This window comes from Melospiza georgiana, chromosome 10 (assembly GCF_028018845.1).
Source record: "Melospiza georgiana isolate bMelGeo1 chromosome 10, bMelGeo1.pri, whole genome shotgun sequence".
Lineage (NCBI taxonomy): Eukaryota > Metazoa > Chordata > Aves > Passeriformes > Passerellidae > Melospiza > Melospiza georgiana.
In genome coordinates, this window is record NC_080439.1 from 12,081,370 (window position 1) to 12,095,748 (window position 14,379).

Genomic DNA, 14,379 nt, shown 5'->3' on the forward strand with positions numbered 1-14,379 from the left:
ACAGGTGTGCCTGCACTCTACATTTCTGCTTCTCTGATTCTGCCTCACTGTTGCAGGTAGCCAGGACAGGAGCTATGGTGTGTGCCAGATGGATTTTGCCAAACCCTGGATTTGGAAGGATCCATGTCTGAACAGCAGCACAATGCCAGAGACATCTCACAGCACCTGGCAAGCCTGATCCCACATGAGAGAGCCTCTTTGCCTCATCCCACTCAAAGGCCTGGGGCTATCACATTTTTGTGACTTTAAAAGGTTATGACTTTTGCTTCAATATGCATTACCATGAGCTTACACACGTAATGCACTTGTAAAGCATTCAGTATTATTTGAATATATCTGTATTTTTACAAGCATGTGGTTTACAAACACAAGAGAAGCTCTGCTTGAGAGGCAGCCTCACAGAAGAAATGCACCTTACAGAAATGGGAGCTGATGCAGTTTACAGCTCTGCATACCTTGCAGCTGAACCCTTAAATACCAACTTATCCACATAATGTACAACAGATGCTTGGGTAAGACATACAAACTAAAATAACTATGGAAGATCAAAAATCCTTCAACTGCATTTTGAAAGGAGTTAAGGTTATAATTTGTACTACAAACAAAGCTTAACACTTTAGTCAACTAACCAAGCTCTAACAATAAGAATGACATAATAGTTTAATGAATACATGGAAATTTTACAAGTACACGAGCTAAATTTTAACAAAGCCCTCCACTCAATACCTATTTTATCACTTCCCATCTTAGGCTTTCTGTTATAATACAAGCTTTTGTTTCTGTGTTTAGGCTTAAGGAAGACCATTGTATCCAACAATCACCAAACCAAAATTGTATTTACATTTGTAGAGTGTATTCTTTGTAAAGTATACTTTTTGCAGGCTGTAAGAGCAATTGCAATGTTTATAGTAGAGTAAGGGCTACATTAAGGAAAGATAATTCTACATCTAACAATAAACTCAGTATGTCAATTCATCATGATAACAAAGTACTATAGCCAATACTACACTCAAAACTTACTTTGTAACCTGTCTTCAGATCATTATTTTCAGATCACTTAGAAATTAGTTATTAATATAGGAGCAATGAAGAAGATATGTTGGAAGAGAATTGAGGAAAGCTGTTGGTCATCTCACGGACAATTAGTCAAGCATTTTATCACCTGACTTTCCCACCATCTCATTTATCTTACTTCAAGCAGCAGCTATTCACATTAATGAAAATTTTCAACTGGAAAATAAGCACCAAAACTCACAATCACCCAAAGCTTGTTCCCACTCTCAGGCTCGCAGAAACAGAGTCTTTACCCATTTCTTTGCAGATTTCTGGACCTCTTACCTAACTGACATGAGAGAAAGAAGACTTGTCCCATAGTCAGGGAATTCAACAAAGCCTACATTTATTCTGGATGCTTATTAGTTCTTTTGTCTCTTGGAAGAGTATACCAGACATTTGGGTTAGAATTCACAGAGTATGTTTTGTTTGTTCTTGGAAGAGAAAATTCAACTGTTCCAAGTATCTTGGGTAAGGCATGGTGCCACTACACCCAGCATGAGCCTTTAAGCTGAGCACTGAGGCTGCTTCCAAAGAAATGTTTTTTTCCCACATGAGGTGTGAACTTTACTCAGCCCTTCTATGTGCTTAAATAACCAAGACTATTCTGGTTCGATAATGGGGATGGCAAAGGTGCCCCATCCCAGCACCAAGAGAGGGGCAGCCACTCCAGTGGAGAACTGGGAGTCTGAAGACCCAGACCCAGCAACAATGGGTCCTTTCAAGGAAGCATTTCCCCTCAGGGGCTGTGCCAAGAGCCCAACCTTTCCTGTGTGGCTGCGGCCTCATTGTGCAATGTAGAGTATCTGCTTCCTGGGATATATTTGCTTTTGTAGTATGGATGCTCAATAAAAGGAGGCAATGACTTTTTTTCCTCTTCCTCTTAAATTCTTGGAAAATATTTTTGAGGTTAACATAAGAACATTTGAATCAAATTTCTCTTTGTCTGCAAGGAGATCATCAAGCACCACTAGACTAATCAAGAGATGAACTTTCCTCAGAAGTTCAGACATTTAACTTTTGCCTCCTCAGAAGCACATATAGTGGCACACAGCTGTGACTACAGCAGTCACACTCACTGTAAGCAAGCAATTGGCTTTCACATCATCCATTCCCATCCTAATTATGACTTAATACCTTTCACTGCTTTCAGCAAAGCATTCTCAGACAAAGCAGCAGTATTTCTTCAATTTCCTGAAGCCAAAATGCAAAACTTAGATATTCCAAAGTTCAACTATGTAACTACTAAAAGTACACAACACAAGAATATATTCCTGAATAACAGATTGTACTAATTATACACCAAATTGTACTAATTTCTAAAAATGTATTCTGTAAGAAAATGTATACATTAAACCAGTGGGTGCTACTGTTTACTGAAAGCACAATTTTTTAAACTAGTCATAATAAATTGACACAAAGTTTGAATGTACCACAGTGTATCTGATACATTCACTTAACTTAGATCAGAAACACTTCAAGGAAAAAGCTCTTGTGTGCAAACTTGTCAGTCGATAGAAATACTGTGCATGACAGATACTGTTAAAACTCTAAATATCATATAACACTAAATATTAATGTTTAAAGACTGTATAGGTTCAATTTAAAAGACATCACACATGACAATTTATTTGTTTTGATCTCAAATTACAGTAATTGAAATAATTAACACAAAAATCTGCAAATTAGTTTCATCACAAGATTGAACTGCTGTACAGGACAATTTTTTATGCACAGGAATTTACAGAACCTGACAGTTTAACTCCTGAAATTGATTAATTTACACTCACAACTACCATATGAGGCAAGAAGAAAAATCAAGGGGGAAAAGTTGCACACTCTGTTTCCATGAAAAGAAGTTTGACAAAGACAAGAAGAGAACAGACATACAGGACTGTAACATTTAACTCCATGCCTGCAATGTAAACCCTGGCCCACATCCACCTAGCTACTGTGTGCCAGTCATTCAGAACAGTCCTACAAACTCAGAAGAGTTTCAGAGATTTAGTAAACAGTTGTATTTCAGAGCAGGGCTTCTACAATCCATGAAATTAAATTAACTCCCCACATCCTACTACAATACATTTCATCACTGCCTTAAATAGCTCTGTTTAAATGACACTATTCAGTGCTTCTGTGCCCCTTGGGAATGACTTCCACAGCATCAGCAGTGGGAGACCCCTCCTGTATAATGGAAACAGACTGCAAAAATCTGACAAGGGATATCCCTTCAACTGCTGCAATCTTCTCAGTCCTAATGACCATCAGCAAAGGTCTTGAATATTACTTCTACTATAAGTAATAGCTTTTGCTTATCAATCCATTTATAGTTAACTTTTATCCTGCACATTTACCTTAAAGGAGAAATTCTGCTTTAACATATCGTGTCTAGAGCAACATTTTAATCTCTGTTTGAAATACCTTTTTTAGAACTTTTCTTTCTTTCCTAGCTATAAACATTGTTATTATGGAATTAAGAGGTGTAACTGTATCCATCTTCTCCACCCTGAGGAGGAAAGTTTCCTTGAGCAAGACTGAAATGTTTCAAGTACATGAAGTGTATCAAGGAGTGCTTTTTCCTCAAGCATTGACCTCACTAACTGAAATATCACCACTGTCTAGCCAAATATTCAGAAGTAGACTCTTCCCAGACAGCTCTAGTCGAGATGCTCGACCCAGCTTTTCCCTTCAGCCTTGCTTTTTCATAAATGTTAGGTAAAAACAGAGGTCAGCTTCCTAAAGTACCACTGAGGACTGCCACAATTTCACTTATACTAAAGCTACTGGGGCATTTAACTCCATCCTCTGTATCAGTGGCATGGAAGAACAGAAAGGCTAATAGAGCAACAAACAATGGGCCAGAAAGGTCAGCTTAAATGTGCATTTCCCCTGCAGTCAAGGAGACAGCACAGAGAGAGTGACATAATGCTGCTCCCCAGTGCACCATCTCCAGTCCCAGGGACTTGCAGTTCAAGAGTTTCATGAGCCAAATACCCAATCATCTTATTTATTACTAAGTGGATTTTTCCTGGGGTTTTAGAAATTATTTTGTGGTACATTTTAAGTTTGCCATCATCCTGCAAAGAACTCCTAAATTCACAGAGGATTCATTTTGCCCTTATTCCGACCCTCAATCTATTAGCTTTATGAACATGCACCCTGGTTTCTCCTTGCCTGCAGCATTTGGAAAAGCAAACTGCCAAACTACTTTATCTGAATATAAGCAAAATAATCAAAAATGTTTGAAAAAGACTAAAGCTCTAACATATCTCCTTTCTTTGAGACACTAAGAAAGGAATCAATCACCAGTTACTATGTTTTTACTAACTTTCAGGCTGATGTTACAGGTACCAAGCTCTTTTTCATAGCTGTATATACTACCACACTTTCAAAATTGAAAAAAGTTAACCTAGCTAAAATCAAGATTAGTAATCAAAGAATGAGGATGTTCTCTGATAGAGGGACACACAGATATAAAACACACTCTTCAGATATCCAGCAAAGGTAAGATGGGAGGATAGAGCAAAATGCCACACAGATGATTCACCACAAGATACTGTCCCATAAACTTAGCAAACTGTCTGCATATAGCACAATGTCTGCACTACCAAAAATTAGCCTCCAAAATAAGTGACCTTCACAAAAGGTGAACTACTTCCATTAAGCTAGGCCAACAAAAAGTATTTTCTGAGAGTGCACACCAAAATATTCTCAATCCAATACACTGTTCTGTTGACAGTACCTCACCAACCAGCAATACTGACTCGACTACAAGGCTGCACAAGTTCTGCCACCACACCCATCCATGGTACAGACAAGTGTTATCAGACTTCAGCCACACAGACAATTCTGGCATTTAAGATACTATATTGACATTTATGCCAGCAGAGGAGGACAGCAAGCAGGAGACTACACCTTTGTTCTAAATGCAAGGGGCAGACTGCATTAATTCAAAATACTCTGCTCTGAAACCAGTCCCAAGGACTTCTATGACCTGTTCCAGCAACGGACTTATGTGGAACAGCATCTCCAGCAGAGACAGCCACTATTTCTGACACCAGACAGCCAGTACTGAAATGACCACAGGGTAAGAACTGGGGTTACAAATGCTACCAGCATGGCAGTGCCAGCTTAAGGCATACAAGTCCTCCATAACACATGCTCAGATTGCAATCATGCCAACAGTCTCCCCACTTAAAAAACCTGTATCACTCTGGGGAAGGGATTTTGCTGGGTAATGGAAAGGGTGGCAGAAGGAAGAGTGCTATAAGGACAGATCCATCTGCACACTACTGAGTAAGGACTCTGTCAGGGTGACAAGACCCTAAGTTATTTTCCATTGTGCTCTCACCCTACAAAAGGCATGCAATTTGTGTCATGAAATTTGTGTGTTCTTATTTTTGCCTGTTCATTACTGAAGTTATTTCTGCTAGAGAAGACAAGTTCATAAACAAATGCAAATTATATTGCTATCAAAAATTCAAATTTGTAGATGAACTAAGGAAAATTAAAAAGTTAGGAGCACAAGTAGACTTTCAACCTACTCAGACTGCACAGCAATGGTTTTCCAAGTGCTCCAGTTCACTCAGACACATTACATCTGCCTCTGCTCCAGACACAAGCCCTCCACCACAGGTTGATCTCACCCAAGCAGTTGAAGGCCATCACAACAGTACAACTGTAACACAGCAGAAGCTGTGTTCCACCCATACACTGCTGGCATTTAAACTCTGGCTGTCTGAACTGGACTCAACACCATTATACCAAACACAAGCCTTCAATATTGCCAGCATTAAGGCTCAGTAGGCTGCCTCTAGCAATAAAGCATGGCTATGATGCAGGAAAATAATGTCAGGACCCTCTCTCAAAGCACTACTTAAGGTTTTGAGGTCCTCACTAAATGGCTGAACTGAAGACAGGGTTAATCTAAAGAATGCACTCTGCAAGACTGCACATTTAACAGCCCTTTTATGTTTCCATTTGAATTACCAGTTGGTCTGAAAAGAACATTTTGCTGGCTTGTCAGATCTGGAGTACTGCTCTAGGGACAGAGGCACCACTCTCTGACAGCAGCACCCTCAGCCAAAGGCCACTCAAGCCAGTGGAACAACCCTCTGAATTCACTGCACGTTGGATCCAGCTCTCACAACTTGGTGACAACAGCAGATATGTTAAGAACCCTCCATGTCTGTATGATAAAAATAGATCCCTGTTTGAGAAACAGAGGTAAGAAAAACTACCCTCCCCCAGAGGAAAAAAAATCTCTAGCCAAGTAATAGGGCTTTTCAGGAAATTAATCTGCACCCAAAAGTTAAACAGTTCAGTAAATATTACAGGGTAAAGGTAAAGTCAGGCAGGTAATGCAACTCAACTGTACAACCTCCCCACCAGAGGCCAACCATTATCCCTGTCATTGACCTTTCAGCTACTGCTATCTGCTGCTGCACTAAATGCAGCCTCCAGAAAATAAGCTCTTGCTATTGTTGATGTGAAACATCATAGCAGATCTTAAGGGCAGAGTTCATGAGGGTAACTGTACTTTTCTTCAATGATTTGGAGACATGATATGGCAGCAAAATGCACAGGATTAATTGAAGTGTTTTCACACATTGCAGTTACATTATAAATCAATTGCTGAAATAGAAGGATTATCTGGATCCTTTGTTTTGCCACACAGACTACTGCAAACAATCAAAAATGATGATAACAGTGCATAAAAACAATGATATATAAAATAGCATGGCTGAACTCACAGCTGGACATTCCACTTTGCAATGGGTCCATCCTCACTTAGTGAGGATCCCTGCAGTGGTGAATTTACCACAGTATGGGAACTGCAAAGAGATCCTCAAAGCCAAAGGTGGACCTTTTAACTATGGATGAGAAACATTATAAGATCATAACATTATAAGAACACAAACTTGTTCTTCATGCCACAAGTAAAGACTTCTTAAAGTTCTATATTTACTGTGAGAAATGTTGAAAACTTAATTGGTGTTTTCTCTGATGAAAGTTAATCCCACTTCAATGTGCCCATCATGGCCACTGAAAATAGCATTTCCTTCTTACAAATCTTTTAAATACTTGAAATCTCTTACATTCCCCCTAAACTCCTCATCTCTTGCCAAAATAACTTGGATTTTCTTCCACATTTATGAAGTTGCTTCCTCAAATTCTGATTACTCTCATTTCTCTACTCTGAACTCCTTCCAAGTGGTCCAAATTCTTCTTGAATCTTGGCACCCAAAACAGATGCTGTCTGCACAGACTGTACATCAACAGCAAATAAAGCCAATGGAATCAAACTTTACATCTCTCAGACAATACTCCTGTTAAAACATCCCAGTGAGATATTTGCCTTTTCTGCAAACCAGCATGACACTGACTCATGTTCAGCTTGTGATCCAGTACACCCCCAGGTCCCTTTTCTAGTAGCTAACCAGTTATTGTTCACCCTGCATTTCAACAGCTGGCAATTCCTGCCTAAGTGCACTACCTGCATTTGTCCCTACTGAATGTTGTGTGATTTTTTTCAGGTTATTTTGAACTCTCATCATTCTTCCAACACAGTCCCTGAGAATTTAATAAGCACATTTAATCAGCCAGCTGACTAATATTTCATTAAAGGCCAGGACCCAGGACAGAATCCTTCAACATAACTTCTCATTTTAACACAGAATTGTTAATTACAGTTCTCCAGATAGGATCATCTACCCCCAGATCATGCCTCCATTTACTTATGAGGCCATTAAAATGAGGAAAACCTTTTTCAATCAATCAGTTCAGGAGACTAAACCTCCACTGCTTCTGCTATAGCCACTGAGCCTTCTGCTCTGCAGTAAAAAGGTATCAAGACTCCAGACACAATCACCTTTCCCACAAATCAGTTCATGCTGCTGTATCTTCCAAGCACTTGAAAACAGAATGTTTGCTTATTAATCTCAACTGATGGAAAAAACTGGGACAAACTGAACTGTCAGACTGTAACTCACCTTCCTCAGCTCTTCTCCTTTGTAACTGTCTGAAGACTCATCCTTTGCCAGCCTTCTAGTACTGCTGAGTAGTCCTACATAATATTTTTGAGCAGTTTTAAGAATTGTACAGTGAAACTTATCAGGGCCAGCTGACACAGAAACATCCAGGGGAAATATGATGTAGTGTAAAATATTACCTTGTCACAAATATTCACAAGATTGAGCACCTGCATGACACTATGTGAAAGACAAGCAAAATAGGCACTAAACCCTTCAGATGTTCTGCAGCTCCTGCAGCCTGTGCTCTCCCCACCAAATCAAGTCAGCATTTCCCAATCTTACTACTACTAAGATACTTTCACAGGTAGCTTGAGACTTTTATGTCTCTTGCTACTTGCCATTCCATTTGCACTGCACCCTTTGTGATATCTGCCCCTGCTTACCTTTTTCAGATGTTCTTCACAATGTGACTCAATTTCACATTCTACAGATATTTTCTTCCTTCATCCCAAGCCAGTTAAGCTGCTTACTCATGTTTCTCAAAAGCCTTCTCATTACTCTGTTCTCCTATCCTTTAAAAGAATCAGCTGTGATTTCACAGCCATTGCCATTTATCACCTTCCATTTTGACATCTTCTAGCTAGAATAAAATCTGAAGGAGCTGCCATTTTTGTTACTGCATGTACCCTCTAAACTGAAAATATCACTGCCATCTAACTTTGCTAAAGGTCAAAAAAAGAGAGTTGTGTATTTTGATTTTGAAGGATGATCTTTTAGTCTTAAATACCACATAAAAATCTCAATCCAACTAAAAAATAATGGACTTGCCACCAGTTCTACAACCACATCCAAAGAGATGTTTTAAGATGAACAATGCAATGACACAATTCTAATAAAGCAGAACCATTTAAAAAGGGCCAAATTCTTTCAAATGAAAAACACACAATGAAAAAATGAAAATCCCAACCCCTGCACAGTGCTCCACGAAGATGGTGCAGAAATTATGCATTTTAGAAAAGGAGCTGCAAGACATAAAACTTCAGCTTTCTGTGCAGATCACATCCATAGCTCCTGAACAGAAATTGTGAACACCCATCCTTTTTTTATTTAAGCCTGCTTTTCAGCTACCAAAAATTAAAGTTTACAGTCTTATTTCAATCAGGAATAAAGGTGTCACATTTGGAGCTATAACACAGCTACAGTTTACTACAAAATGAACTTTTGTTCTCTGCTATGCAGATTATTTAACAAAGGAAGCAGCTTTTTTATGAATGAAAACTATTTTTAGCTCATTGTGTAACAGTGAAAGGGAAACATTTTAGCCTTACTGTTATTTAAAACACTTTTTTCAATGTTTTCTTGTAAAATTAGGATTTTTGAACTAGGATTTGTCTTGTATGAACTTTCTCATGCTAATCAAAACCATATCCAAGCACTAGTCAGAATGTTGGCAGGTTTTTCGCCACTGAAAGCCCACAAAAATTACTTATCTGCACAACAGCACCACTCCAGACCCACAGCAGGTTTGACCATAGGAGATGCCAAGCTGTGGAGACCAAAAAAGCCTGCACTTAAATCCAAGCTCTTTCTCCAAGGCAGTTCTTGCAGACATTGAAGAGATGAGCCTGAACATGAGCCAGGAATGGCAGAACACTTATGTTCACATTCCATTGATAAGGTTTGGGCACTGAGTAAATACAGTCTCAGGAAACCCTTTTTTTTCTAATTTCCAAAACTCAAGAGCTTCAGAAGATTTAACTAAAGGACAAGGCAATAAAAGAATGACACATCTTCTCTCCATGCCAGCTGCCATCAGGTTCTGTCCTGGGCTGACTTTATGATGCTGGCATCCATCATGTGCCTACCACACAGACAGTAAATAAGGAAGGTGTTACAACCCTGGTCCCTGCTCTGCAGTTGAAGATGCCTGAGCACAGCACTCAATAGAGACATTTATCACAACAGAAGTAATCATTCCTACACCAGACCTGGGACAAGCTAAGACAAAGTAATCCCCTGCTGCAGATTTCTGCAGTTTACAGAAATAAAGCAAACGCTATCTGAATGTTTCCAGAATAAGGAACAAGGGTGCAATGGTCAAAATGCTTGATGAAAACCTGACCTTTCCATGTCAGCTCCCAGCTCTATTACTGATTTCCTCTATGACCTGGACACTCCACTTGGACCTGGCTTTTACAATATAAAGGTATTTTACTTCCACAGAATAAACTGAATTTGTCTTCATCTCACAGAAAATCAACGTCCTGTTGGTTGTTTTATACTCCACACAGAAAACAATAGGATACTACCTCTTTAAGGCAAATGAGAAAATATAATCTTAGGGTTCCATGTCAACACAGAAATTTATTTCCTTCTTTTTAAATAATTTATTAGGAACACAGCAAAACAGCTTGTCTGCTGTGCCATGCCTGTCACATGGCAGAGGAGCAGAAGAGGACTGAATCACAAAGTTTCTCAATCACTCAGACCTCATGATGCAACTTCCCTTCCTGCTAGGCAGCCCCCACGCTCCCCTGGAGGCACTGCAGCTTCCTGACCAGGCAGCTGGGACCTCTCCAGGTTAGGCATGAATTAGTGCCTCCCAATGCCATCAGGGCCTCCACAGACCAGCAGCAAATGAAAAACAAATACAGGAACAGATGCCTGATCCTAGAAGACAACTACCAAAAAATGAAGTGGGGAGAGCAAAACAAGCTCTAAGTCTAGACAGCACTACAGAAAGACACCAAGCTTGCTTGGAACAGCCCCACTGCTCCTGGGAGCTGTTTGGGAAAGCAGCAGCTGCTGCCCAGCAGCTCTGGGGGAGTCTGCAGAACTGCTCAGACCTCCTTGAGTCACAGACAGCCAGCCTTAGTCAAAACCAGTTAACAAAAAATGTCTCTTGCTCATTTTCTGAAGCACTTTAAAAACTGATAACCTTGGAGCACACCAGTTTTTCACAGCTGGCCTAGGTGCTCACACTGGAACACTCCATGTAGCCAGAAGCCAGTGCTCTTTCCCACAGGAGACTACCCCAACAGGAGATGACGTTTTTGTTTCACTAAATCATGTTCATGATATGCTTCTTAGAAGTCAGGAGGGTTAGATCAGTACCAATCAATTTCCAAGTCAATTGTACAGGTCAAAGTTTACACAGCATGCTTTCTTTAAACTTTGTGAAACTGTACTTGTAATTAACCAGAAAAAGCAGCTAACAAAAGCAGCAGTACATAGTCATGCCAAACACCAAGACAAACATTTCCTCAGTAGATGTGCAATAAAGATACACTGCTGTCACTCATGACACTGATACAGGGACATTAAGTTTATGAGGACCACACTTACAGAGTAAGGACCACAACAGAGTAAATTTAAATAATGCCAAAAAACCTGCTTCTCACAAGATCATGAAAATCAATATTCTACAGGATGTAACGGTGTACAAAAAGTTAAGACAAGGTAAAAATAGGAATTCTTTCAAACATGATGGAACTGATGGCTGAAAAATATGGCTAACCTGTCTGAAGAGCCAGTGTGTGGACAAATCTCCTACATACAACAGCTGAGTCACCTACAACAAAAAAAAATAGTTAGAGTAATGAATAGGCTAAATGAAACATAATCTTGATTGCCCCTGCTAAGAAAACACCATACAATTGCAGTGAGTGCAAACTGCAAAGAAAACACATTAACGAATTCTAACTCAGCAACCTCAGAGGAGGAAGCAGCCAGCCAGCGTGGCCAGACAACTATCAGCACTCATGTTAGAACAGCTGAGAGTTAACATCTCCCACTGCTGGAGGCAATGCTACCTCAGCTCCCTGAGGGGCTCCAAAGTCTCTTCCTACTGCAGCACCTGCAGGGATACACTGATCCCAGCGGGCAAGCCAGAGCACTGATGGTAGTAGCAGCAGGCTTTCAGAGCCAGTGCTGTCGATAGTCAAGTTAATCTTCACCTTCAGTATCAATTCTGTGAAGGTTCTCAGTGTTTAATTCACCTAGCAGCTGTTTATCCCTGCACAGGCACAAACAGGCCTGCCCTCAGGGATGGCGCAGTGGCTGTCAGAGGTGCTGGCAGTGCGGGATCCCCGGCTCCACGGCTCAGCTGAGGGACCGTGCTCTGCAACCTCTGGCAGCAGCAGCAGCAGCATGCACTGACTCATGTGCTGAAAAAAGGATGAGACGCACTGAGTCCTCATCTCGAGCTGCGAAAGTTTCTCTTTGGTACTCGACCAGCAGCACTCGCCACCGACCCCGCCACTGCAGAGCACGCTGACGTGTGCCCGGGCGGCGGAACGCGCGCTCTTCGGGAACCGGGGCCGCCGGCAGAGCCGCGGGCCGGGCTGAGAGGGCGGACGGAGCGGCACGGGAGAGCTGCCCGAGGGGCCCCGACAGCCCGGGCTGGCCCCTGGGCAAGGCGGGGGGGCGGCCTGGCCTCCGGGCCGGCGCCGCACGTGTCCGGACACCGGCGGCCGCCACACGCCGGGCCCCGCGCTCCCGGCCACGCGCGCCCCGGCCCCGGGCCCCGCTCCACGGCACCGGCCCCGCCACAACCCCCGCGCCCGCGCCGGGCCGGCCCGCGGGCCGTGGGGACTGCCGCGGCCGGAGCAGCGGGCGTAGCGGCTGAAGGACGCTACGGGCGGCCGCGCCGCGCCCGGCACGGCGGAGATTGCGGGCGTCACCGGAGGCCCGCGGACCCTCCCTCACTTGCCGGGCCGTGCCGTGCCGTGCCCGCGGTCCCACGGCCCCACTCACCGGCGGCCTCAGCGCAGCCCCATCGCCGGCGGGGCGGGCGCGGGACCGGCGCGGGACCGGCGCTCCCCCCCCCACCCCGCCCGCCGCGCGCGGCTGCCTCGCGAGGCGCGAGCGGATCGGCCGCCAACCGGCTGCACGCGCCGGGCGCGCTGAGCGGGGCGGGGCGGGGCGGGCACGGAAGTGACGGCGGCGCGGCACGCGCCAGCGCCGCTCGGCGCCGGAAGAGAGGGTGTCGCGCGGGGCCCGGGGGCGGGGCCCGGGGGGCGGGGCATCGGTGGGAGGGGCGGTGCAGTGGGCGGGGCAAGGGAGCACGTGGGGAGACGGGCGCGGGGACGTGGATATGGGGGGACATGGATATGGGGGGACATGGATGTGGGACATGGATATTGGGGGGATATGGATCTGGGACATGGATGTGGGAGACATGGATGTGGGGGACGTGGATCTGGGGGACATGGATGTGTGGGGACATGGACGTGTGGGGACATGGATATGGGGGTACATGGCAGTGCAGGGCTCTGCGGGGTAGTACAAGGGGTCCCCTTGGGACAGGGGTAGCAGTGGGGGCTGGTGCTGCCCCTAAAACTCAGACAGCAAACGTCTCCATGGACCTGCTCTCAGGTCCAGTCCGCCAGTCACCCTCCAGGCTCCTCATCCATTGTCACAGGACAGGGGCGGGGTTATGGCTGCTGTTGGGGGATTTGGCTCCATCCAGCACTGGTGAACACTGACAGGCACCTGTTGAGCAGCTCTGCACGTGTCACTCAGTGTGACCATGGGGTATGTTAGGCAGAGGTGACAGAGGGTGGGGATCACCTCAGGGGAATCCCTGCAAGGCCTGAGTGCCCACTGAGGGGCCCCATCACAGAGCCCAGCTCAGGTGCTGGACACAAGCCCAGCCCACAGTGGGTCACTCACTCAGCTCTTCCCCTCAGCCTGACAGAAGGGATCAGGGATCTTTCCCATTGTCCCATCTACACCTGCTTTTAATAACACATCCCTGCTTCTGTCAACTGCTCGATTTTGAAGAGCACTGCAAACCATTTAGAGGATTTGTAAGCCACAATAGGATCTATGTTTATCTTCACATACTATTTTTTCCAGTAGTTCTCCATTGCAGATGAAGGGAGCCATTGACTGTTAAAGACATTGCATGCATCCCCAGCAGTGCCTGAACAGGGGTTACATCCATCTGGCAGAACATCACATCACCCAGCACCACTCTGGGCTTCCTGGCAGCTCCAGTGACCCCACAGCTCTGGGGTGAGTCAGCCAGCATGGGAATCCAGCAGGAAATTCTGACAGTGATAGAAAGAAAACACATAGGTTTTTTGTTGGTCCGGTGAGGTGATTCACTCGTGACCACTGTTTAAGGGAATGAGAGGAAAACAAAATGAGAAAACTGCCCCTTCTGGCAGCCACCCACACATAATGCTGAGCTGCTCTGACTCAAATCAGATGGACGCCTTCCTCTACTCAAAAAAACCCCAAAACCATCTATTTTCTGTTAATGTGCTAACTCTGCTGTCAGTTTGATTCTCTGTTGACTGCACACCTCACCACTCTGCCAAGGCTGGTGTCAGCCTGGCCAAGCTTC

At 43.9% G+C, this 14,379-nt stretch overlaps 1 protein-coding gene across 2 annotated transcripts in view; it reads right to left on the reverse strand.

Moving 5' to 3' along the window:
• ATP13A3 (ATPase 13A3) overlaps positions 1–12,850 on the reverse strand; it is a 54,354-nt gene extending 41,504 nt beyond the window's left edge. Inside the window, exons 1-2 of one of the 2 annotated variants that reach the window (XM_058031013.1) lie at positions 12,783–12,850; positions 11,545–11,598 (exon numbers count right to left, since the gene is read on the reverse strand). The gene's annotated coding sequence lies outside the window, so the exon portion shown is untranslated. Of the gene's footprint in view, positions 1–8,045; positions 8,115–11,544; positions 11,599–12,782 lie in introns of those variants that run through there. The other variant, XM_058031014.1, reaches the window with a different exon arrangement.
• Positions 12,851–14,379: the final 1,529 nt, after the last annotated feature.